Below are 26,861 nucleotides of genomic sequence, written 5' to 3' on the forward strand. Positions count from 1 at the left end.
TGCATAATAAATGTATAGGACAACCTAGCAGCCCTAGGCCCATTCTTCAAATGAGGAAAAGAAAGAAAATAAATGAGAAGTTGGTTGCTTGAAAAATAGTCACCATCTGATTTTCCTAACTTCTATTGTCAGACTTTTTCATTCTTCTTCCTTTTAGGGACACACTTTTCTTTTCTCTCCAATCAAATTTATGTACAAAATGCAGAAGCTAAACCTGTGATTGAGAGGAACTAGCTCTGAAATGTTTCCTCCTGTTCCTAACACACACAATGAGACCTACAGACAGCAGCTAATGTGTCAAGGCAGGGTCAACTTTATTCCTCAGTGTGAATGCATATATTCATGTGTGACCAAAAAATCAAGACTTAGTACAATGTAAAATACATTTATTATAAGGCGATGGGTTGGGGGGATGAAGCAGGGATGAGGTGGTTGGGGGGAAGGAAAGCCAATTGGCTATTTTTGCAAAGAGATAAGAAAATAAAAACCTCATCCAGACATGCAGTGATTTAGAAGTAAGTAAATAATACCTGGCCTAAATCTCTCCCTGGCTTCCAATGCTGTTGCAAAGTGTCAGCTCTTCTTCTGCATATCTGCTAAGTACATTTTTTTTAAAAAAAAGGCAAAGAGTAAACTTAATCTTGGAATCCTTAAAAAGTCAACTGTGTATTTTTCTAGCTCCTGGTACAGCAAACCAGGTTGCCATGGGAAAATGGGTCAGAGCAGTGAGCAAGTCAGCCTGTGTAACTGAAATCAGGCTCCTAGTGCAGTGATAGCAGCAAAGGCCAGACCAGACAGTAATCTACAACTGAATCTAGGTCATTGGGATTCTTTGAAGCTGCAGATGTCCATGTGGGACCCTGATCTCAGACAGGGCTCACAAAACCGTCATGACAGCTGGGCTTCTGTTTAATGGTTAGAATGTATTGCAGTAGCTGCTGCTTTGTCTCCTGCAAGAACAATTCATAATTTTAGATTTTTCATTAAATAGATATATATATGCAGTGTTTGAGTGTGTACACACACACAAACACACACACACACACACACTACAGTATAGAAAATTCTCAGTAGGCTCACTTCCCATGTTCTGGGCACCAATTACATGAATTAACATTCACAATACAAATTATAATATCCAAAAGTGGACTATACATCCCATTCAAAAGAACACATAAATATGCACCAGCAAATATAAGCAGAATCTTCCCCCCCCAACCCCCGCACACATAGCATATGTAATGAACCCTCAGCTAAACTCCCTCCACAAAAGCCTGGGAAAAAAGCAGTTCTTTGCAAAATGCACACAAAGTTTGATAGACCTACACACATTAACATTCATTCATTTCCCCCCCCCCCTTACCCTCATGCATATACTACATATACTGCCTCAGTTTCCTATGTGTAAAATGGAGATAATAGCAATTCCCTAACCTCCCAGGCTGATAAAAGGATAAATACCTTAAAGACTGTGAGGTGCTCAGATGCTACACTGATGGGGGCCATATAAGTATCTTAGATAGTTAGAGCATTTTTAGGGCTCTAGTCAAAACATCATATGCAAGGCCCATCTAGGTTCCCCTCTGCAAAGTAATAATAACCCCACCAGATGCTTCCTGCCTGTGACATCCCTCACACTGTGGCAAGCCTCTTACAACCACTACCTGTTTAGAAGGTATGTATGCATGGGTCCCAGAATGAGCAGGGCCAGCTGTCTAAATCACATAGCCTTGAGGCCACCACTAAGAAAAGGCAAGGTCCTTTCCCTCAAAAGCTTGCATTTCAACTCAGACCAATATGGTAGGAACAGTTCAAAAGTCAAAAGGGTGAAGGTATAATCAGCGAGAAGACTAATGCCTAAATCTATAGTAGGCACTAAAATATATTCAAAGAGTCAGATGACTTAATCAAGGAGGCTATTCATTAATTTATAATAAGATCATATTTTAATTTAAAATAACTATATGAATGCACAACTATTTTTTAAATTAAAATATGTTTATATTATAAATTCATCAAGAGCATCGTTGAATAAGTTGTCTGATTTTTTTTAATAAGTTCTAATGCTTACTATATATATAGGCATTAGTTCTCTCGCTAGGGTGACCACGGGTCCCGATAAAATTGGGACTGTCACGATATTTAGCTGTTTGTCCCACATCCTGACCGATGTACGGTTGGGAGTCATTTGTCCCAATATTTGTTACGGGGCTGGATTGGTCACACTAGCTGGTGGGGAAGCAACCAGCAGGACCCTGCGGCCCCTAGGCTGAGAGGCAGCCAGGGGGGTCTCCGTGAGCTGTGCCCGCCATGAACACCAGCTCCACAATGGGAGCTGTGGGGGTAGGGCCTATGGGCGCGAGCAGCGCACAGACCCCCCTGGCTGCCTCTGACCCTAGGAGCCAGAGGGACTTGCCCGCCACTTCCTGGGAGCCATCCAAGGTAAGTGCTGCCGGGACCCCGCCCCCAAACCTGGCAGGTCCCTCTGGCTCCTAGGGTTGGGGCAACCAGGGGGCTGTGTGCACTGCTCATGCTCACAGGCCCTGCCCTGCAGCTCTCATTGGCTGCAGTTCCCAGCCAATGGGAGCTGCTGATCCAGTGCATGTGGTGGGCACAGCCCGCGGAGACTCCCCAGCCGCCCCAACCCTAGATGCCAGATGGACCTGCCAGCCGCTTCCGGGAGCTGCCCCAGGTAAGCGCCACCCAGACCCCGACCCTGCACCTCCTCCCCCTGCACCAGCCCTCAGGTAAGGAGGCGAGCAGCGGGTGTGGGGGACAGCCAGGGTCAATGGGGCATGCATGGGATGGCCAGACACACATTGGTCTGCCTGGCCCTGTGCTGCCAGCGTGCCCCTTCCTGTTGTGGGCGGGCCCATGCAGCACCACACAGCTCCCTCTCCCAGCACCCCCTAGACCTGCTATGTCCAGTGTCCCCCTGCACAACTCCACCACAACAAATGGACAGTGCCCTGCACACCACCACCCCTGCCCACAGCCCCACCACAAATGCCCAACACTCCACACACAACCTCCCACTCCCTAGTTCCCCAACACACACAGATCTCCCCCTCCTCCACTACCCAGTGCACTTTCCCAGAGCCCCACTACCACAACTACATGGTGCCCCACACAGACCACTACTGCCCAGTGCCCTGATACACAGAGATCTCTCCCACTGCCCAGCACTCTCCCAACAGACCCCCCACTGCCTAGCACCCCGAAGCACACAAACCTCTCCCACTGCCCAGCGCCCTCCACCCCTTCATAGCCCAGCAACCCACCCCCCACCCCAGACTTCCCAGACACTCACTCCCCCATGTCCTGCCCCCTCCCCTGGCCGCACTCACCGGCCCTGCTGGGAGGTGAGGTGACTATCAACTGGGCTGAGCCAGCAGCAAGGCTGGGGTTGAAACTGGAATCATGCGCCCCTGCCCCATGGCTTCTGCCGGGGGCTGGAACTGGAGCTATGAATCCCTGCCCTCTGGATTGTGACGGGGGCTGCAGAAGGGGCCGTACGCCCCCCTCGCAGCTTCTTAGGGCCGTGCGCCTCCCTTCCCCATGGCTCTGGTCAGGACTGTGGTGCCGCCCCTTTCTCGCCCCCCCCCCCCCCCCTCGGCCCATGTGTCCTGATATTTTACTCTTGTGATCTGGTCACACTACCTCTCGCTGATCATATGATATGATTACACACTTGTTTTTTAAATTAAAGTATGGAGAGAGAGACAGAGAGAAGAAGAAGAATGGGCCTGATTGTTAAATTTAGATTGCAAATGCATATGCAAATTGTGCGACCAATTGCATGGATCATTTGTCCAGAATTATCATGAATACGTAAGCAAACTGTGTAACTGTGTACAAATGGCCAGTTGCATCCATAAATAACTTGCAGAGGCCTGGTTGTATATGCAAATTAGAGAATGTGCAGCTATATGCACACATACGGTAGTAACATATTTGTGCTCCAAAAACATAAATAATACAATAAATGAAGAGGAAAAAAAGAGGTAAAGCGAAAGAGAGAGAGAAAGAGAGAGAGAGAGTAGGTAGGACAGATTAAGGAAGGATTAGTCTTCTGTAACTAGATAAACATGTTTCTTCACTTAAGCTTAGTTGATATGCATAAAAGGAAAGAATAAATACCTCAGGCCTTATCTGCCTTCAATGTACAAATAATGTATATTTCCTTCACTAATTTCCACAAAAATTGGGCTTAAATCCGTCAGTCTTCTTCCACCTGATTATTCAGTGATATCTTAACAGCTCTGATAACCTATGTGAGGCAACAGAGTTACTGAAATATTTGTCAAACAAGCATCTTCTTGTAAAGTCAACAAACACTACTTTGTTCAAAGAATCCTATTGAGGACAGCAGCCAAATGTATTATTGGTGAAGCACACTGCATATGAGATACGTGCCTAACGTTCACCAGAACACACTCATTTAGATATCCCCAGATATAGTTTAAAGATCTACTATTTTGTTGATAAAATTCTTTTCATTCCTTTGATGCCTAAATAGCCAACTCTGCAGCATCACAGAAAGCACTGGCCGGGCATAGCAGCCTTACCTGGGGGATGTGTTTCTAGTACCATCAGAATTACAAGCCTCAGCAAAAAACTTACAATCTGATTTCAGGAAAATGGATTATGGAGAAATCTTGCTGTTAAAAGCACACCTAAGAAAAACTGCACGTACAACTTGGGAGAGGAAAATTAGTAAAAAACGGAAAAGAAAATAAGTGTTGCATTTTGTAACTCTTAAATAATTCTCATTTCATGTTTGCAAACAGCTCTTATCCTTCCTGTAACTACAAAGCAGTAAATCATGAACTCTGGGGATTGTATAAAAGTTTACAAAATGAATGATTTGACTAGATTCCAGGGAGTGAGGAGGGAGGGACAGATTTACAGGTATAAAAGAAAAAAAATCCATGGAAGTAAAGCTGGCAGACAAATCCTGTGTTCAAAAAGAACAGGAGTACTTGTGGCACCTTAGAGACTAACAAATTTATTAGAGCATAGTGGGCTGTAGTCCACGAAAGCTTATGCTCTAATACATTTGTTAGTCTCTAAGGTGCCACAAGTACTCCTGTTCTTTTTGCGGATACAGACTAACACGGCTGCTACTCTAAATCCTATGTTGTTATATATCCCCACATCCCACCGTTAAAGGGCCATGGGTTCATAATAAGATGTCAGTCTCTTTAATCTGGCTAAACAGGCCCTTCATGGAAGAGAGCTAATGAACTCTGCAGCATAGAGGAGGAGGTGAGGTATTTAGCACACCTCTGTGTCACACTCTATTGTCTAACCAGTGTGGAGCAGATGTTGACTAAAGGAGAAGATTCAAGTAAATGCTATCTGCTGAAAATTCCGCCTTTTAACTGATTTCTCCCAGGATGAAAGTGTTTTAAACTGCAACAAACAGCATAACCCTAAAAAATGACTGGGCCAAATCCTGAAGCTGATACTCAGGTTTCACTCAGTCCTTACAAACATCGGCCAGTTTCTGGCTGGTGTGACTGTTTCTCGGGCATCCAGCAGCTCTCAGGATTTGGAAACATGGGGAATTTTGCACCTGGAAGAACTTCACAAATTGGTCTGCTGAAAATAGAAAAGATGGAATTTCACAGAGGTCTTTTTGAAGATGCACATACACCCCACCTACTCGCTGGATTGCCAAATACACATTTTCTTAACAATGACCTGGGGGATTCCACCAAAGAAGGGCTGGGAGTTGCCTACTCACTTAGTCTAGGGTGGATATGGCTCTTCCCTTGTTGACTGACAACCAAGGAATGTCATAATGGCACAATTATTTCCTCTAACCTCTTCAAATACTGCTGGGAAGGGGAAAACAAATATCTGCCCCTCTCCCTGGAATGTGCTAGGAAGGGGCCAGTCACTCAGCCTGCGAAAAGGATAAAATCACCTTTCCAAAAAAAAGAATTCCTTGAAAAGCAAACTGGAGACACCCTCCAGCTCTTCCTAACTCAGGCAGATGTCATTTTAAATGATCCTTTAGAGCAGGGGTAGGCAACCTATGGCACGTGTGCTGAAGGCGGCACGCGAGCTTATTTTCAGTGGCACTCACACAACCCAGGTCCTGGCCACTGGTCCGGGGGGCTCTGCATTTTAATTTAATTTTAAATGAAGCTTCTGAAACATTTTAAAAATCTTATTTACTTTACATACAACAATAGTTTAGTTATATATTATAAACTTATAGAAAGAGACCTTCTAAAAATGTTAAAATGTATTACTGGCACGCGAAACCTTAAATTAGAGTGAATAAATGAAGACTTGGCACACCACTTCTGAAAGGTTGCTGACCCCTGCTTTAGAGAATTGATTGCAGAGTTCATCTCCCCAATTGTGATTGCATAAAACATTTATATCAGAGTGAGAATATCTTATTAAATTATCAGTTGACTCACACATCAAGGATGACAGTTATTACAGTAAATCAGCTCAACCAAGACTTGCTTAGCAGAGGCAGTGTGGCCTAGTGGGTGGGGCACTGGAATAAGCCTCAGACCACATGGATTCTAGTCCCAGCTTTGCTACTTAGCTGTTGGGTCACCTTGGGCAAGTTACTTCACCTCCCTGTACCTCAATTTCCCCACCTGCAAAAGAGAGAGAATGATACTGACCTTCTTTGTAAAGCACTTTGAGATCTCCTGCTGAATAAGGCTTTATTGTTAAATAAAATGGTTACAAAGTCTGCTGCATTGGTTACCTGCCATCAGGTCAAAATCCACAATCTTCCAATACTTCTTTCGGCAATGTAGCTATGCTTAGAAAGCCATGACTAATATTTGATTAATCAGTTGGGGTTTTTTTTAAAGGCTCTGTAATAAAAAGGATATACCAGCAGGACAGGCCAAACTACAGAAAATTGGAGTTCCAGCAACGAAATCTAAAAGAATGGGCATTTTAAACAGAAATACTTTAATCACAGCATAATGTCTGGCATGGTAACAGTGGAGGAAGTATTCCATGTCATCAGTGTGGAAGTCTTCAGGAGTAAAAAAAAAAACTTCCTTGGCCACTCAGTAAGTGACGAGAGTTATAAATATTTATGTAAACATTAATTTGCTTTCAGCTGTACCTTGGAAAGCTTCTCCAGTTCTGCTAAATTATGCTGCTAAATGTCAAATTCACAATTTTAGAAAGTTATTGTCAACACTTTGTTGTAAGTGGATATTAATTAGTATTAAATTGTGATGGAGTTCCATAAAACTACAATGAAAGAAAAAAATTAATGGATACCACCAGTACAATGAATAGAACCCTACCAAATTCACAGTCCATTTTGGTCAATTTCACGGTCGTAGGGTTTTAAAAAACATAAATTTCATGATTTCAGCTATTTAAATCTGAAATTCCATGATGTTGTAATTGTTGGGGTCCTGACTCAAAAAGGAGTTGTGTGTGTGTGTGTGTGTGTGTGTGTGTGTGTGTGTGTGTTGGGGGGGGGGGTTGCAAGGTTATTGTAGGGGGGGTTAAAGTGCTGCTACCCTTACGTCTGCACTGCTGCCTGCAGAGGTGGGCCCTCAGTCAGCAGCCGCCACTCTCCAGCCACCCAGCCCTGAAAGCAGCAGTGCAGAAGTAAGGGTGACATGATATGGTATTGCTACCCTTCTGCACTGCTGCTGGTGAGCTGCTGACTTCAGAGCTGGGCGCCCGGCCAACAACTGCCACTCTCCACTGCCCAGCTCTGAAGGCAGCACAGAAGTAAGGGTGGCAATACCACGACCCCCCTAAAATAATCTTGCAAACCCCCAGAAACTCCCTTTTGCGTCAGGACCCACAATTTGAGAAACACTGGTCTTTCCCATGAAATCTGTATAGTATAGGGTAAAAGCACACAAAAGACCAGATTTCATGAGGGGAGACCAGATTTTACGTTCCGTGATGCATTTTTCATGGCTGTGAATTTTGTAGGGCCCTAACAATAAATAACAATAAATAACTGAGCATGATTTTCCACTGCTTGTAATAAAATATTGCCAACAGCTAAATTAAACTAGACTTCTTGTTACAAGTAGCCACTTGACTCAGTGAATACTGACCCTGGTCATGTGACCAGGGGTATTAAGCTTCTGTAATCCTGACACATATCAGGTGACTAAGGCCATGCAGTAAAGAACAGTCTCTTAGTAACACTCCCATTCATCAACCTTTATAGCATGGTGCTATAAGAAAATTGAATCTTTTTGACAAGAACGGAGTCAAAACAACCTCATGAATCACTCATCTGGGAGGGAATCCGGGAGAGTACAGAATAGATAGTTCCAACACTTTGAAATTTTCCTGGATGCAAATTTTATTGATGAGAAATTGGGGTGAAATCTCTCATAGTGATACAGAGACACTGGAGATCTTAAACTGCTAAATAAAGTCATTCAGAAATTTAAAAAAATTCTACGATCCTCACAGTAACGTCAAATAGGAAAGGCACATTTTGTTTACAAGCAAACAGTAGCCACGTGAGGCCATTGCCCATTATGTTACAGACCTACATAATAAAGCTAAATTAACTTGAACAGTTAACAGATGGGCTAATTTTCAAGATATCAAAAAATTCTCCTGTCCCAGTCAGTAGAAATATCAAACTTTTTGCGGACATGATAATCTGGTGGAGGGGAGGAGAGTGGAGCAGGTCAATCAAAACATTTGGCTTTGATAATTTGGAAATGCTCATTTCCAATTCTGATTTAAACTCTCCTTCCCCACTATTTTAGTATCAATCATCAAAAAATTCAGAACGAGTTGTTTCAAACCTACAAATTAAGATTTTGATTCTGGAAAAAAAAATGTCACAATGGAATGTTTTGATAATTGCAAAAAAACATTAAAAAATTGATTTGGGGAGATTTATCTCAACCAGTCCTTTCCCACAAACAATTTCACTTCAATGAACAGGCATTTTCCAAAGGAAAATATTTTTTGCCAGAAAATTCCTGACCATGTCCACAAATTAGAGACCAAAATATGTGAGGTATAATTGATAGTAATGTCAAAGTAAGGTCATTGTGAGGAATGGATTTGACTGCAAAAATCACTGAATATATAAAGAGCTGGTGAAAACTGAGCTTGAAATAGAAGTATTAGCAAATAGTGAAAGAAGTGAATCTAATTAAGAATGCATGTGAAGGCATAAAGTCAGAAGCAAAGGAAAACACATGGCATAGACAAGAGTAGTAAATGCAATAAATGTGGAGGCAATCACAACTTAAAGGTGTCCAGCCTAAAGCGTGTTGTACTACATGCAACCAGTTTGCAAAAATGTGTCACTCTCTGCACAAACTGTAAAGAAATTAAAATAAAAACACATTCATTAACATACAACTGCAGGACAAGGCTCTGATTATGATGCAGAAACAAGCCATGCATGACATCTTTCTCGGGTCTCTTAATACATTTACACAGCAAAGTTCTACAACAGATTGTTTTGTGACACTGGAAATAAATGAATAAAAAGTAAATTTCAAATAGATATAGGTGCTCAGGAAGCATAAAGAAAAAATGTGACTGGTCTGTATTTAAAAAACCCACACACTTTTATATAGTAAACACAAAAAGTGCCCATGTAGTAAAGTCACATTGGCACATCTGTAGAAGGAGAGAGATACCACTCAAGTCTGATGTATGCTCGATTTGAAAAACAATTGACAAATGCAGATATCAAGCAGGTTTATAACTTATCTAATGAACAGGGAGTAAAAGAATTTGATCAGGCCCATGTTTAACATCTCAGGGTGCATTACGGTTATACTACATAACAGTAATATATAAATCTTAGTGTACCACCAAAAATACATCCACCATAGAAGTCTCAATAGCTCTGTGACAGAGGTTTCTAGGCAAAGGTCCTCCTGTTCTTTGCAAACAACTCTTACCTCAGACCTGACAAACTCATTACACCAAACACATCTTACAGGATATTTATCCATAAAGAGTAATATGTAGGAATGTTCAGAAAGCTCATAATGTGTCAAGATTCATAATCATTGCAAGCTATATGTACAGGTAATATTTAAGGAATAATGTATTTATACTGAAGTATGCTTTATGGACTTGGAGTAAAACTTAATCACCAGGTGACAATCTATCTCAGTGATGGTCCACTCATGCAGAGGGAGTTGTCACCCCACCCTTTTTAGCCAATGATTCAATACAAGGTTCAATTGTTTAGCTTTATGCAATACTAAGATTTTCAAGGGAAAATCATTAGATGCAATTGCAAACAACTAAAACCAGTAAGAGGAAAAAAGCATGAGCAGCCACGTTGGAGGCTAACCTCTGGCTCCTCCCCTTGTGCCCGAGACCCCTCCCCTCCCCTTCTGCCCCCCTTTCCCCGCAGGAGCCCAAAGCACTCCCACCATAGGCTCCAGCCCCAGCGTCGGCCAGCTAGAGGACAAGGCCCCAGCCCCAGTGCATCGCAGCCTCAGCGCCCACAGCCCCTGGGCAGCGTGGCCACAGCACCCACAGCTCTGGGGCTCCAGGTGGTCAGGCAGCTTGGCTGCTGTGCCCCCAGCCCTGGGGCTCTGGGTGTCTGGGCAGTGTGGTTGCCACACCCCCATCTCCGGGTGGCCCCCAGTCCCAGTGCTCGGGTGGCCAGCCTCAGAGCACCAGGCAGGCAGCACGGCTCAGCACCAGCTTCCCCGGTGGCCCCAAGTCCCTGCAGGAGGCACGCTGGCCTGGGGGCAGGGCCACGGGAGGCTGTTTGGGAAGGCACAGCCTCCCCCAGCCTACGATACCCGTGGCTAGGGTTACCATATTTTGTGCCTCCAAATGGAGGACACTCCACGGCCCACGGCCCCGCCCCCAGCCCCGCCCACACCCCTGCCCAACCCCGCCCCCTCCCCAAAGTCTCCGCCCCCTCCCCTGCTTCCCGCGAATATTTGATTCGCGGGAAGCCTGAAGCAGGTAAGGGGGGTGTGGGGGGAGGAGGCGCGGCCCAGGCTGGCCCCCCGGCGTTTCCAGCCTGGGTCAGCTCGGGGCCTGGGGTGCCGGCCCCGGCCGACCACCCCGGCCCGCCCAGCACTGCCGGCCCCCGGTGGCCCGGCGCACCCCCCGGCTGCCGGCCCAGCTGACCGGCTCCCCGCGGGCCGGGGTCCCCGCCAGCCCGGCCGACCCGGCTCCCCGCCGGCCGGGGTCCCCGCCGGCCCGGCCGACCCGGCTCCCCGCCGGCCGGGGTCCCCGCGGGCCCGGCCGACCCGGCTCCCCGCGGGCCGGGGTCCCCGCCGGCCCGGCCGACCCGGCTCCTCGCCGGCCGGGGTCCCCGCCGGCCCGGCCGACCCGGCTCCCCGCGGGCCGGGGTCCCCGCCGGCCCGGCCGACGCGGCTCCCCGCCGGCCGGGGTCCCCGCGGGCCCGGCCGACCCGGCTCCCCGCCGGCCCGGCTCCCCGCCGGCCGGGGTCCCCGCGGGCCCGGCCGACCCGGCTCCCCGCCGGCCCGGGGTCCCCGCCAGCCCGGCCGACCCGGCTCCCCGCCGGCCCGGGGTCCCCACCGGCCCGGCCGACCTGGCTCCCCGACGGCCCGGGGTCCCCGCCGGCCCGGCCGACGCGGCTCCCCGCCGGCCGGGGTCCCCGCCGGCCCGGCTGACGCGGCTCCCCGCCGGCCCGGCCCCCCGCGGGCCCGGCTGACCTGGCTCCCCGCTGGCCCGGCTCCCCGCGGGCCCGGCTGACTCGGCTCCCCGCCGGCCCGGCTGACCTCCCGATTTTCCCGGACATGCCCGGCTTTTGGGGATTTCCCCCCGGACGGGGATTTGAGCCCCCAAAAGCCGGACATGTCCGGGAAAATCCGGACGTATGGTAACCCTACCCGTGGCCCCTGGAAAAATGGAACATTAGAAAAAAGGAACATTAGGGGTTTGCCCTGTCTAGGAATAGGAGCAAAAGACTGTTTTGACTATAACACAGAAGAGGGAGAGACCCCCTGGCTTCATTCACTGATGAGCCCCCTTGTGAAGCAGGGGTGTTTTCTTATTAAATCCTTATGGTTCTTGTAAAAGCAGCCAGCTCTGCAACAGACTGAGGGGGACCTACTTTATTAGATAGTAAAGGAAACTATTAGTAAATATAAACCCAGGTGTGTGCATTATGGTTTTGTTTTGAATTGTAATCATTTCTTTCCATCACTTTCTCTCGTTTCTAGTTACATCTTTATTTTTTCCTTAAATAACCCTACTTTTGTTTCATTAGAAGTGCTCACAAGTGCTGTGTGGTTTACAAAAGTGGTGGTTGAAGGTAAAATTGGTAAACTGGAGTACACTGCCCCTTTGGGGGCAGAGGCTCTGGGATTTCTGTGAGTAGCCAGTGTCAGGTGCTGGATACCACAGTGGGCACTTCAAAGTGACTTGGGGACTGAGTGCAAGGCAAAGACAGGCCTGGCATAGCCGAGGAGAGAGTGCTTGAGTGGCTCAAAGGTTGGTGGTGTTAGGGAGTTGACTCCCAGTCAAGCACAGCCAAGACTCCTTCATGTAATAGGAAGGGGGTGTAACAAGGTAACTCACAGTCCTGGGTGCCTCAAGAACCATCACAAGCTATGACGTATAGTAGATAAAAAGTTGAACTTGATAGAATGTCAAAACTGCATGTTACTGAGCAAATTCTGACACAGACTAACTGGCTTAACAATATGGTCACCATAATAAAACCAAGGCTATGTATAGATCCAACATTTTTGATATCAAATATGAGTGCTTCTCTACGAGAACAGATGGTGAGGCCATGTCTAGACTTCAAAACACAAGGGCAATTTTCAGTTTTGGATGGAAGCCACTGTTCTTGGCAGGTCTGATTAAATGCAGAAAGTTTGAAACTCTGCACTTTCAGCTGCCCGTTGAGTAGACGTATGTTTAAGCATCTTCCCTTTGGGATTGTCTCAGCGTCTTAGTTTTGCCAAAATATTGCCTCCCAGATATTTGAGCAGTTGAATGAGTTGGAAGTGATTATTACTGATCTCCTGATTGGGCCTGAGAATGATCAACCACACAGTAAGAGCTTGTATAATGTTCTGCAGAGGACCAAAGAAAAGAATTCTAAACTGAATAGAAACAAATGAATGAGATTCAGTAGGTAGGACACTATACTAGGGCATGCTCTCCTTGAACTGGATCAGGCCTTAAGTGGATAATGCTGTATGTCTTAGACCAGTTCCAGCCCAGAAATTACTGGGGACCAGGAAATTACATGGGTAGTCAATGTGCTGTGTGGTCAATATATGCCTGCTGGTCTAGTGACTGCATCCACAATACATAGGCTGCTGGTTTAGTGACTGTATCCACAAACCCCAATAAAAATTCTTTGGCTAGGCATCACTGGGGTTGTCTAAGGGTGGTGTTTTTAAGATGGTCTTGTCTGTGTTACCTAAAAGGTGACTAGTGTCACAGTATTGTTCTAGGGAGTGAGGGTCCCAGGGTCATTTTTCCCTCTTTGATTTCTAATTGGTTAGATTGTCCTTTCTCAAATGGTCCTATTCAGGCCCATCCCTAGCCATTTTGGTGCCCTATGCAGCCCCCCCTGGGCCTCTATGGGGGAGAGGAAGGGGGGCTGGCCACTTCCTGCGGGAAGTGGAGCGACCCAGCCCCAGCCTGCTCTGCTCCCCTGGCTCCCAGGCTTGGGGGAGGGGAGAACCACACCCCCCAGCACTCGCCGGCGGCGCGGCTGGGAGCCAGGGGAGTGGAGCAGGCTGGGGCCAGAGCAGGCTGGGGCCGGGTCATTCTACTTACCATGCAGTGAGTGCAGGGAGCCCAACTCCTCCTGCAGTCCTCAGGGGAAGGGCTGCCTGGAGTGGGCGTGGGGCTGGGGGCAGAGGTGGGAAGAGGTGGAGCAGGGGCGGGGACCATGTGGAAGAGTCAGAGCAGGGGCTGGAGCAGCATACAGCTGTGTAGGGCACCAAAAATTTGGTGCCCCAAATTTCCTGGTGCCCTACGCTGCTGTGTATTTTGCGTATGGGTAGGGACGGCATTGGTCCTATTTTCCCTCCATCCACTTGGAACCTAATTTAACTACAGAGTACAGTAAAACACTTAGAAATTATAATATCCATAAATTTGCTAAACTTTGCTTTTTTTAAATCAATTATTTCTGCCATTTTCCTCAGCCACATTCTTTTTAATGCCACAGGAATGCTGACTTTAAATATCTTTTTATATTGTTGCTGTTTCTGTAGTATATTCATTCTCAGAATGACCCACAATGATACTTTTGATAATACTGAGCTGAAGAAATGGTTGTTGCTGGTTTTGTTAAATTAAGCTACATGAAAAATATAAGAATGTGTTTCTTATGGACAATTTACTGCACAAATTGGGCCAAATTGATTCCTAACGTAATTTCATTAATGTTAATGAAGTTACACCATGATTGACTTTGGCTAACTGTGTTAAACTATTAAAGAAAGAAAAACTTTGGCAAGCCTTGGTTTCTACCACGTGGAGCTAAGTAATAACAAATCTTAACCAAAAACATACTGTTTTGCTTGAATCAAGAGTATTACAATATTTTTTTCCCATTCCCAGATGGAAACAGAAGTAACTGTACAGAAGAATGAATAAATACAAAACTAATAAAATGTTAGGTTCCTAAGGACTCCTTTACTTCTGAAAGATGACTGATCAAAATAAGTGTAACAGATTTTAAAATGTCTCATACTCCTTGGAATTTAGGGATGCATAAATCAACCCCAATAAAATAAAAATTGAACCAAACCTTAATTAAAAAATCAAATCAAATTGGAATTTCACTAGATCAGTTTCAAAGAAATTGTGTAACTTTTCTTGTGCTTTGGTTCTTCAATGACTTTCATTAACATTTTGATTTTGGTGAGGACCAGAAACAGAAATACCATCATAACAAGTGAAAGAATATTTCTGAAATGCCTGAAACTCAGAAATATTTAATATATTGGAAAAATATGACCTTATGAATTATCCAGCACAATTTCCAAATCAGAGAAGTTCTAATAAAGTAGGATAAGCATAAACTTTTGAATGTCTATGCTTATCCGAAAATCACTAAAAATACCCATTAGTAATCAAATAACATGACAAACCATTTTTGACTTTGCAGAAATCATTGGACATTTGGCTGTTCAGTGCAACATTGGATCAGTTATGATTCCTCGCCATTCAGCAACCACTGTTCTTGAAAGAAGGAATATATCAAAAGAAAGCATGAGGGGCTGAGGAGATCAATGATTTGCAGCTCTTTGAGAATATCCATCCTGCTAGTGAAATGCATCTGTTTCAGGTGTAAATGTGTAGCTATCCTAATGCAGGTTCATTAGTTTCATTATCATGCGGGTAGGTCACAGATGAGGAGGTATGAATGGAATGCAAAGCATAGTATGTGTATGTATAGCTAATGACATCAGCCTGAACCAAAAACCACAGATCAGAATACACCTAAACTTTGGGGCATTCACTTACTGATCCAAGCTGAGCCATTCAGTTCCATCTCTAGTGCTAACTACAGACGATGGACTTGATTTTATCTTGTGCCAAAGCTCCTCTCAGGACAATAGAAAAGATGGGAGTGTCAGGGAGCTGACTGCAATAACTTTCTGATTTTCAGGGCCAGCCCCAGCCCTGATTTAGAGCTCCTCCCTGGCCTAGAGCTTCACAGATGTCCACACCTTTCATAGTATATTGATGAGGAGCCAGGTGTGAATTTTGAGTTTGAGTTTGTAATCCAAACCAGGTGAATATCTTGTCATTTGGGGTTTGAATGTGCATGTTTTGGACAGCTCTAGTCATGATGTTGCACTGCAACTTCTTGATTCTGTCATTGAATTGTGACATTGCATCATATCACAACACAACTTTTCAAGCTGAGTATACTGCATCAGTCCTAAAGATGTCTTAGATCATACTTGATCTAAAACCAAGGTCCTGATCACTTGAGATAATTAAAATATCTCATGGCACTTTTTGTAATAGCAAAGGTATTAACATTGCTTTTTTGTTAAGGGACAGATAACTCTTAGCCATGGGAATAACCCTTCCAGTATTCTAATCTGAATAATTATATTCTGCCTACACAAAAGCCCCCTGCGGTTTCAGTTGAATATGGTGTTATTCACTTCCTGTGTTGAACAGTCCTATAGTCTTGCTGTGAACTGTAAACAGATGCAATGATTCCACACCAGAAATAGCTGCACTTCAGTGGAGGATGAAGTGTATAGCCTGTTTGGGAAGTAAAACACTTTGGGATCCTTTGGGAGAAAAGAGCTATTTCTTTATTACTTCAGGCTGGCTTTAAAATCCTTCTTGCAGGAAACACTAAAACCAAATCAGGGCTGTCTCCTGAAATTGGGGCAGGTGACAACCTCAATTAAAATGGATATTGTCCTGTTTTTATTATTCTGTCAAGGCAGATACATAATTTCCCTTATCCCAATCGACTACAGCTCCTTTTTTTCTTTCCTTTTATATCTTAGTGCTCTGTATCTCAGAGAATGTTCATCTCCCAAACCGCTGTCACAGGCCACTAATCTGTGACAGAGCTCAGTCTCCATCTCTAACAAAGTTCAGAAAGGGAAAGTCACAAAAGAGCCTTTTTTCCTCTTTGGCTTTGCTCTTTTCCACACCCAGTATGCAGCAGGGATGTTCCACAGCTTGGTGACTAACTTGCAGCAAATGAGAGATGATGGAATGTTACAGAAAGGAGCCTGGAGCAAAACCCAATCTCCTAATGTGTGGTTTCAGTGTGTGGACTGAAGAGATGCTACTGCTGCCATTTCAGCATCTGTCTCTGGCTCTGCTATTTCTGCCTCATCTGCCTTTACCTGTACGGATGCTAATTCTGCACCTGTCTCTGCTATCATTTCTTTATCCCACATGCTCTTTGATAATAAAAACATTGCAGGGGTTGGTTATTAGTAAATTAAATTTTATTGTTTTCTATGGGTCTTCATTGGTACTTTCCAGTTACGTGAGGTTTTTAATCTTTCATTCTCCCCTTTCCCCATCCATCACTGTCTGCACTTTTCTCTTCTCCCTCACCCACACTGAAATTTAAATAACAACTAGTACTAGTAGTAGTAATTTTGTTTTGTATTAATTTGTATTATCGTAGCACCTAGAAGATAGGATGTTGTTCCAGGAAGAAGGATTGCTAGGAAGAGATGGGATCCACCTAACGAAGAGAGGGAAGAGCATCTTTGCAGGCAGGCTTGCTAACCTAGTGAGGAGGGCTATAAACTAGGTTCGCCAGGGGATGGAGACCTAAGCCCTGAGGTACGTGGAGAAGTGGGATACCAGAAGGAAACACAAGGAGGAGGGTGCAACAGGGGATGCCTCCTGATTCATACACAAACGCAAGAAGCCTGGGAAACAAGCAGGAAGAACTGGAAGTCCTGGCACAGTCAAGGAACTATGATGTGATTGGAATAACAGAGACTTGATGGGGTAACTCACATATCTGGAGCAATGTCATAAATGGGTATAAACTGTTCAGGAAGGACAGGTGGGGGAGAAAAGGTGGATGAGTTGCACTGTATGTAAGAGAGCAGTATGATTGCTCAGAGGCCCAGTATGAAACTGGAGAAAAGCCTGTTGAGAATCTTTGGGTTAAGTTTAGAGGTGAGAGCAACAAGGGTGATGTTATGGTGGGCATCTGCTATAGAGCACCAGACCAGGAGGATGAGGTAGAGAGACTTTCTTCAGACAACTAACAGAAGTTTCCAGATCACAGGACCTGGTTCTCATGGGGGACTTCAATTACCCTGACATCTGCTGGGAGAGCAATACAGCAGTGCACAGACAATCCAGGAGCTTTTTGGAGAGTGTTGGGGACAACTTCCTGGTACAAGTGCTGGAGGAACCAACTAGGGACTGTGCTCATCTTGACCTGCTGCTCACAAACAGGGAAGAACTGGTAGGGGACGTAGAAGTAGATGGCAACCTGGGCAGCAGTGACCATGAGATGGTTGAGTTCGGGATCCTGACAAAAGGAAGAAAGGAGAGCAGCAGAATTTGGACCCTGGACTTCAGAAAAGCAGACTTTGACTCCCTCAGGGAACTGATGGGCAGGATCCCCTGAGAGGCTAATATCAGGGGGAAAGGAGTCAAGGAGAACTGGCTATATTTTAAAGAAGCCTTATTGAGGGCACAGGAACAAACCATCCTGATGTGCAGAAAGAATAGCAAATATGGCAGGCGACCAATTTGGCTTAACAGAAAAATCTTCGGTGAGCTTAAACATAAAAAGAAAGCTTACAAGAAGTGGAAATTTGGACAGATGACTAGGGAGGAGTATAAAAATATTGCTTGAGCATGCAGGGGTGTAATCAGGAAGGCCAAAGCACAATTGGAGTTTCATCTAGCAACGGTTGTGAAAGATAACAAGAAGGGTTTCTACAGGTATGCTAGCTACAAGAAGAAGTGAGGGAAAGTATGGGACCCTTAGTGAAGGGGGAGGCAACCTAGTGACAGATGAAGTGGAAAAAGCTGAAGTACTCAATGCTTTTTTTGCCTCAGCTTCACAGCCAAGGTCAGCTCCCAGACTGCTGCACTGGGCAATACAGTATGGGGAGGAGGTGAGCAGCCCTCAATGGTGAAAGACCAGGTTAAGGACTATTTAGAAATGCTGGACATGCACAAGTCCATGGGGCCGGATGCAGTGCATCTGAGTTGGATGATATGATTGCAGAGCCATTGGCCATTATCTTTGAAAATTCATGGCGATTGGAGGAGGTCCCGGCTGATTGGAAAAAGGCAAATATAGTGCCCATCTTTAAAAAAGGGAAGATGGAGAATCCAGGGAACTACAGAACGGTCAGCCTCACCTCAGTCCCCAGAAAAATCATGGTGCGGGTCCTTAAGGAAGCCATTTTGAAGCACTTGGAGTAGGGGAAAGAATCAGGAACAGCCAATATGGATTCACCAAGGGCAAATCATGTCTGACCAATCCGAATGCCTTCTATGATGAGATAATTGGCTCTGTGGATACGGGGAAAGCAGTGGATGTGATCTACCTTGACTTTAGCAAAGCTTTTGTTACGGTCTCCCACAGTATTCTTGCCAGCAAGTTAAAGAAGTATGGATTGGATAAATGGATTAAAGGTGGATAGAAAGCTGGCTAGATCATCGGGCTTAACGTCTAGTTGGCAGCCGGTATCAAGCGGAGTGCTCCAAGGGTCTGTCCTTGGGCCGGTTTTGTTCAACATCTTTATTAATGATCTGGATGATGGGATGAAGTGCACCCTCAGTAAGTTCACAGATGACACTAAGCTGGGGGGGGAGAGGTAGATATGCTGGAAGGTAGGGATAGAGTTCAGAGTGATTTAGACAAATTGGAGGATTGGGCCAAAAGAAATCTGATGAGGTTCAACAAGGACAAGTGCAGAGTCCTGCACTTAGGAAGGAAGAATCCCATGCACCACTACAGGCTGGGGACCGACTGGCTAAGCAGCAGTTCTGCAGAAAAGGACCTGGGGATTACAGTGGACAAGAAGCTGGATATGAGTCAGCAGTGTGCCCTTGTTGCCAAGAAGGTCAACGACATATTGGGCTGTATTAGTAGGAACATTGCCAGCAGATTGAGGGAAGTGATTATTCCCCTCTATTCAGCACTGGTGAGGCCACACCTGGAGTATGGAGTCCAGTTTTGGTCCCCCCACTACAGAAGGGATGTGAATACATTGGAGAGAGTCCAGCGGAGGGCAACAAAAATGATTAGAGGGCTGGGACACATGACTTATGAGGAGAGGCTGAAGGAACTGGGCTTATTTAGTCTGCAGAAGAGAAGAATGAGGGGGGATTTGATAGCAGCCTTCAACTACTTGAAGGGGGGTTCCAAAGAGGATGGAGCTAGGCTGTTATCAGTGGTGGCAGAGGACAGAACAAGGTGCAATGGTCTCAAGTTGCAGTGGGTGAGGTCTAGGTTGGATATTAGAAAAAACGATTTCACTAGGAGGGTGATGAAGCACTGGAATGGGTTACCTAGGGAGGTGGTGGAATCTCCATCCTTAGAGGTTTTTTAAGGCCTGGGTTGAGAATGCCCTAGCTGGGATGATTTAGTTGGGGTTGGTCATGCTTTGAGCAGGGGATTGGATTAGATGACTTCCTGAGGTCTTTTCCAACCTTAATCTTCTATGATTCTATGATTACAGTATTTGAAACCCTTCCTTGTCCCCCAGCATGATATACATGCCCTCTGCAGCATGTAACCCATGTATCTCATGCTGGAGGACAAGGAAGGGAATAGGATAATGCAGAGGTTCAGATAATGTTTTGGGTAAATGGGAGTATACTGCATATTTCTTTACATCATAACAAAAAATCTGTTATTAAACATGACTCCAACAATAATAAAAAAAAAGATTGTTTCAGAACAAGGTGCAGGAGTTCGAAGGTTTTTGTAATCCTCATGTAACACAACTCAAAGCAGCTTAATTGTTTAAACTGAAAGGTTTCCAGACCATTCTTGCATAATGTGGATTCCATGTGCCCTTCACTGCTGTTAATTTAATGGAATAGCTCTGCCAGATGGGACTGGGCAGATACTCCGGTGCACAAAGGAACATTCCAATAGGGGGCTCTAATGAGGCAACTGCTTCATTTTGTGTAGTTCTAAGGAGAACTTTCTAAAATCCTTTCGAATAATGAGTGCATATCAAGCTAAAGGTATGGATTTTCAAAAGGACTTAAGGCAGAGCTGGTCTACACTAAAAAATTTGATTTGCAGAATTCCATCGCTTGGGAGCATGATAAATCCACAGCCATGAGCTGCGTAGTTAAGCTGACCTAAGTCCTCGTGTCGATCGTGCTGGGTTAATGGAAGAATTCTTCCGTCACTCTAGCTACAGCCTCTTGGGGAAGTGGATTACCTATGCTGACAGGAGAACCTATCCTGTCACTGTAGGTAATGTCTACACTAAAGGGCTACAGCAGCATAGCTGTGGCAGTGCCGCTGTAGCATTTTATGTGGGAACATACCCTAAGTTAGGCACCCAATGGACTTGGTGTCTAACATCTTCTTAGGCCCCTATTGAAAATCCCAGTCAAGGCCAATTATGGTCCTAAAATATTGATCCAACAATTCCATGGGGCTTGCCACCACACAATAACATTTCCTAAATAGACCATATTAGCTCTGTTCAGAAAAATCATTCAGATGCTCATGACAGTAAGGGTACGTCTATACCCAGCCGCTAGTTCGGCGGCTGGCAATCGAACTTCTGGGTTCGACTTATCGCGTCTTGTCTGGACGCGATAAGTCGAACCCGGAAGTGCTCGCCGTCGACTGCGGTACTCCAGCTCGGCGAGAGGAGTACCGCGGAGTCGACGGGGGAGCCTGCCTGCCGCGTGTGGACCGAGGTAAGATCGAACTAAGGTACTTCGAACTTCAGCTACGTTATTCACGTAGCTGAAGTTGCGTACCTTAGTTCGATTTGGGGGGTTAGTGTAGACCAAGCCTAAGAAATCTGGTTAAAGAATCAATATTTCTAAAACTCCCTTGTCAAGTAACATATGGAGACTTTAATATATGCCCCGATCTTGCAAGTTATGAGCCAGAGACAGAGCATTGTGACCATACAAATTTACAAAGAATAAATAGTCTTCTTAACTCAGGTTAGCTAATCTGCATTAGCTAATGCAGGCTAAAATAGCAGTAAAGTCACAGTAACCCGTGTTAACAGCTTGAGTTAAAGCCAGTAGGCATTATGGCGTTGAACTCAATGTGCTAACCCAAATAAAAAGCTGAGTTGCTGTGTCTTCACTGCTTTTTTAACCCAAGTTAGCTAATGCGAGTTAGCTGACCCTGATCAATGATTCACACTGTATAATTTAGAACACAAAACACAATTCATATTCTAAATATAATGTGCAAAAATATATTTTCACAGACTTAGACAGCTGCTATTGAAAATGACTCTGTATTAAAATGTTCATATTTTAGACCAGGTACTTGTAGTTATTTTTTCCTATTATAAAACAGATGGATTATGCCAGGAGCACAATACATTATTAAAATGACTATTGATAAAATACATGTTTATTAGGTGGCTATCTCAGAGCATTAGACCTATTATATTAGCTATCCTTTTTGCCTGTCTCTAATTATATTTTGGTCTGTTTTTCTTGGAAGTTTAACTTAAAATTAATTTACATTTTGTAATGACACTAAAGCCTAAAATGCACTGAGGTACTTAGTAATGGCTAAGAAAAAAAGATATCAATAAAATAGCCTTATGATTTTGTCATGACAAATAGCCCTCCTTAATGCTTTTTACACATTAGGTGAAATCCTAGTTCAATTAAAGTTAGTGAGAAGTTTGTGATTTAATTCAATACGACCAGGATTTCACTTTTTGTCTTGATGTTCTTGTTATTGGTAGACTGACTTCAACAAGCATTTTGCCTGAATAACATGCAGGATTGTGCTGAGTGGAATGGGGAGGACAAAGGTGAAATGAGAAATGAAACTAAGGCTTTGTGTACACTGGCACTTTTGTCAGCAAGTTTTGTCAGTCAGGGGTGTGAAAAAACCACACCCCTGACCGACATTAGTTTCACCGACAGAAGTACTGTTGTGGACAGCACTATGTCAGCAGGAGAGCGTCTCTGCCAACATAATTACAACCACTCATTGGGGGTGGTTTAATTATGCTGGCGGGAGAGTGCTCTCCCACCGGCATAGAGCGGCTACACAGGAGATCTTGCAGTGGCACAGCTGCAGCGGCACAGTGGCACAGCTGTAAGGTCCATAGCAGGGGTCAGCAACCTTTCAGAAGTGGTGTGCCGAGTCTTCATTTATTCACTCTAATTTAAGGTTTCGTGTGCCAGTAATACATTTTAACGTTTTTAGAAGGTCTCTTTCTATAAGTCTATAATATAAAACTAAACTATTGTTGTGTGTAAAGTAAATAAGGTTTTAAAATGTTTAAGAAGCTTCATTTAAAATTACATTAAAATGCAGAGCCCCCCGGACCGGTGGCCAGGACCCGGGCAGTGTGAGTGCCACTGAAAATCAGTGCATGTGCCGCCTTCGGCATGCGTGCCATCGGTTGCCTACCCCTGCCCTAAATAAAGGAAGGGTGTGCATATATATTTACATGTTAGTGTAATAACTCACAAGGTACCATGAGCATCTAATCGAGTCAGCTCACCTAACTACACAAAGGATAAGAATAGCAACAAATAACAGTGATGCAATAATACAACCTAGTCTGCAGTCAAACTTCTTTGAGCTGTGACTATACCACATATGCTAAGTAGCCATACTCATTTAAGATCTAATCAGGTCAGATAAACTAAGTAGGGCCTGTGAAGTACTTGAATGGGAAAGTGCTGAAGGAAATGTAATGTTGTAACGAGAGGTGGGGTTGTTGAATTACTGTAGTATGTATAGCTGATCTGTATTGATCCACTGCCTTAGCATAGTGCTTTTATCATGCATTGCTTATATAGTGCCAATTATTTCCATGGTGTTTTACTTAATTTCAAAACAAATAAAAAGAGAGTCCCTGCTCCAAAGAGATTACCATATAAAGGACAGACTGTAACTCACTCTGGCAGCAGGGCAGGATGCAAGGAGCCTTCTCCTTCTTTACACCATCTGCTTAAGGGCTACCCACAGTTGCAGTCCCTGCGTTCAGTGTAGGAATTGCTGCCTTCATGTGTCCCCAAGAAATACAGCACCCCAAAAGCGGTGATACGTAGTAGGAAATAGGCAGTTCCTCATACACATTCCTACCCGCCAGTTTGACACGCAGGCTTAGCTCACCACGGGAGAAAGCTGCACTGTCCTAGAGGATATACAGGCCATACAATCACTCTGCTGCTTGGGGAAGACATAGAACAGTTCTAAGTACAGTAATAACAAATTGGCCCTAAATTACAAGAAAAAACTGGAGATGACAACACAAGGCCCAATCCTGCACATTTGATGCAGGCAGCAGGCAAAACTTGCCACTGAGTTCACCAAGAGTTTTACCTGAATGACATGTGCAGAATTGTGCTGCGTGGGTTGGGGAAGATAAAAGTAAAGACAATGACATAGTATGGCCACTTGGGTGAACAGTGCATGCCTTATGATGGTTACACGGGTTTATTGTTTTTGGTTTTGCTGTGGGAGGGTTGTTTTGTTAACACAACTTTTTATAAGCGCTGATCACATTAACATAGACACATAGAAATTAGTATTTTCTTTTAGGGCCTAACCAACAGGGGCTGGGATAGGTCAGCCTGTTCCCTAGGCTTTGTTGTTCCTCATGCATAAGAAACTTAATGCTGAGTGGAATTTTGGTGCATGTATGGATTTATATGTGTTTAGTTTAGCATGTCATTTCTTTGTGCCTTTGCTTTCCATTCCACTTCTGCTGATATCCTGCCAGCTCTTTCTAACATACATTTCTCTCCCTGACCCCATCTTGTCATTGCCTCAGGATATTTCTATTTGCTAGATTTAAGATGAATGTTAAAAAGAGACAGAGAGAAAATGAACCCATGTCTTTGGCTAGGAAATTGTACTTTATTTTTGTACTTACTCTACAATATCTTGAAGTTCTGTTTTTCATATATTCTTGCTCATTTAATAAGATGAAGCACCAGGTGTTATGATCTCTTGACTTTTACGACATCTGAGAATTGAAATACAATGCTAGATACATTCAATATTCCAAAAAGGAGTCGAATAGGGTCATTGAAAGTGTTGTGTATTAATCACACATATGTGGCATTCCCTTGTTAAATGGTACAGTGCAACTCTGCAGTTTCTGACAAAATGAGGTCAAGATGTTGTTTACCATTAGAAATTAATTAAAGGAAACTCTTCAAGTTTACTAAATGAAGAAATGAAGCCCCTAAAATTGGTAATGTGAACAAATGAAAAAACAGATGAAGTTGGTCTTAAAAGATGAAACTAAATAGAACTTAAAAAAATAGAACTCCCAAAGCCTAACTTTTAGGTGCCTAGAAAAATCAAAGGAACAACACTGCAATCCACAAAGCTAAGTTGGACACCTGGGCTCCCATACAATGAATGGGGAGAGACAGGCACCTAAGAATGCAATCCACAAAAAGTTAGTACACATGGCCCAGAGCTGCCTAAGCTAATCAAGAAGATGCCAATGACAGGGGTGATTGCTAATCACCTCCCCTCTCTTTCAGATAAGAGCTTATATCTAGGCTGGAAGGAAGAGCCTATCTCTGCTTAGCCATGTGCGAACATAAGGCAGTTTAGGAGCCTAAGACATATCTTACAGAAATGAGTTAGATCCTCCCTCACTCCACACAAAATGACCAGAGAAGGAGGAGGTGCCCATCATATGAGTTTTAGCCTCATGTTTAGAGCCCTCTCCTTAGAGGTGGGAGACCCCCTGGTCAAATCCTTTCTCTCCCTCTGGCAGAGAGGAGAATTGAACTAGGGTTACCATACATCCGGATTTTCCCAGACATGTCCAGCTTTTTGGGCTCCAAATCCCCGTCCGGGGGAAAATCCCAAAAAGCCGGACATGTCCGGGAAAATCGGGACATGTGGGGCCGGCGGTGCCGGGCCAGGGGCTCGGGGGCCGGCGGTCGGCGGTCGGCGGTGCCGGGCCAGGGGCTCGGGGGCCGGCGGTTGGCGGTGCCGGGCCGGGGGCTCGGGGGCCGGCAGTCGGCGGGGCCGGGCCGGGGCCTCGGGGGCCGGCAGCCGGGCCGGCGGTCGGCGAGGCCGGGCCGGGGGCTCGGGGGCCGGCAGTGCTTGGCGGACCGGGGGTGCTCGGCCGGGGGCCTGGGGGCCGGCAGTGCTGGGCGGGCCGGGGGTGCTTGGCCGGGGGCCGGGCCGGGGACCGGCAGTGCTGGGCGGGCTGACCCAGGCTGGAGACGCCGGGGGGCCAGACTGGGCCGTGCCTCCTCCCCCCACACCTCCCTTACCTGCTTCAGGCTTCCCGCGAATCAAATATTTGTGGGAAGCAGGAGAGGGGGCAGAGTTGGGGCGGGGACTTGGGGAAGGGGTGGAGTTGGGGCGGGGATGTGGGCGGGGGCGGGGCCCCGTGGAGTGTCCTCCTTTTGGAGGCTCAAAATATGGTAACCCTAATTGAACTTGACTCTCCCACATCCCAGCTGAGTGGTCTAACCCGTGGGCTGAAAGTTACAAGGTGGGTACCCCCTCCAGCTGGATTGTGGATGGGAGCTGCACTCTGGTAAATCTGCTCAGAGGCCACCCTCCAGAGTGGGTCATGCCTGCAATTTAGGCAGCTGAGTGCCTATCTTTCCCTGGTTCCTGGATTGCTTTGGGGCTTAGGGAGGAGATAAGCAACTGGGTGCCTAGAAGGAGATAGCAGCCCACATGCTCAGAGGCAGAAATATAGGCACCAAGGGAACTTTTACCCCAGAAAATTTAGGCATCAAGTGAGTTTAGGACAGTACCTACTGGGTTTAGCAGGAGTTTTGTGGATCGCAGTAAAGCCAAAACTGGGACTTAGGCACCTGGGCTCGAGACTTAGGCACCTAAGTCCCTTTGTGGATCTGGGCCAAAGTTCATTTGGCTTAGCTTCTAATAACTTTACTAATCAATGAAGCTAAGGCAAGGATAAGAATCAATGTCTTTTAACAACTACAGATAAGAGGAAAACAAAGGGCATGCCATTTCAATTTGTAAAGTCTACCATTGTTTGAGCCAGTATTCTGTATTATGCATTAGTGGAATGACATTAAAGTGAAGAACAGGAGTACTTGTGGCACCTTAGAGACTAACAAATTTATTAGAGCATAAGCTTTCGTGGACTACAGCCCACTTCTTCGGATGCATATAGAATGGAACATATATTGAGGAGATATATATACACACATACAGAGAGCATAAACAGGTGGGAGTTGTCTTACCAACTCTCCTCAATATATGTTCCATTCTATATGCA

The 26,861-nt window shown here is 45.3% G+C and overlaps 1 long non-coding RNA gene across 1 annotated transcript in view; it reads right to left on the reverse strand.

Moving 5' to 3' along the window:
• Positions 1–302: 302 nt before the first annotated feature.
• Positions 303–26,861, reverse strand: part of LOC122174439 (uncharacterized) — a 33,524-nt gene continuing 6,965 nt past the window's right edge. The window contains exons 2-3 of the long non-coding RNA XR_010599242.1: positions 4,141–4,270; positions 303–950 (exon numbers count right to left, since the gene is read on the reverse strand). This is a non-coding gene — a long non-coding RNA (uncharacterized LOC122174439). The remainder of the gene's footprint in view (positions 951–4,140; positions 4,271–26,861) is intronic.

This window comes from Chrysemys picta, chromosome 3, assembly GCF_011386835.1.
Source record: "Chrysemys picta bellii isolate R12L10 chromosome 3, ASM1138683v2, whole genome shotgun sequence".
NCBI classification, from domain to species: domain Eukaryota; kingdom Metazoa; phylum Chordata; order Testudines; family Emydidae; genus Chrysemys; species Chrysemys picta.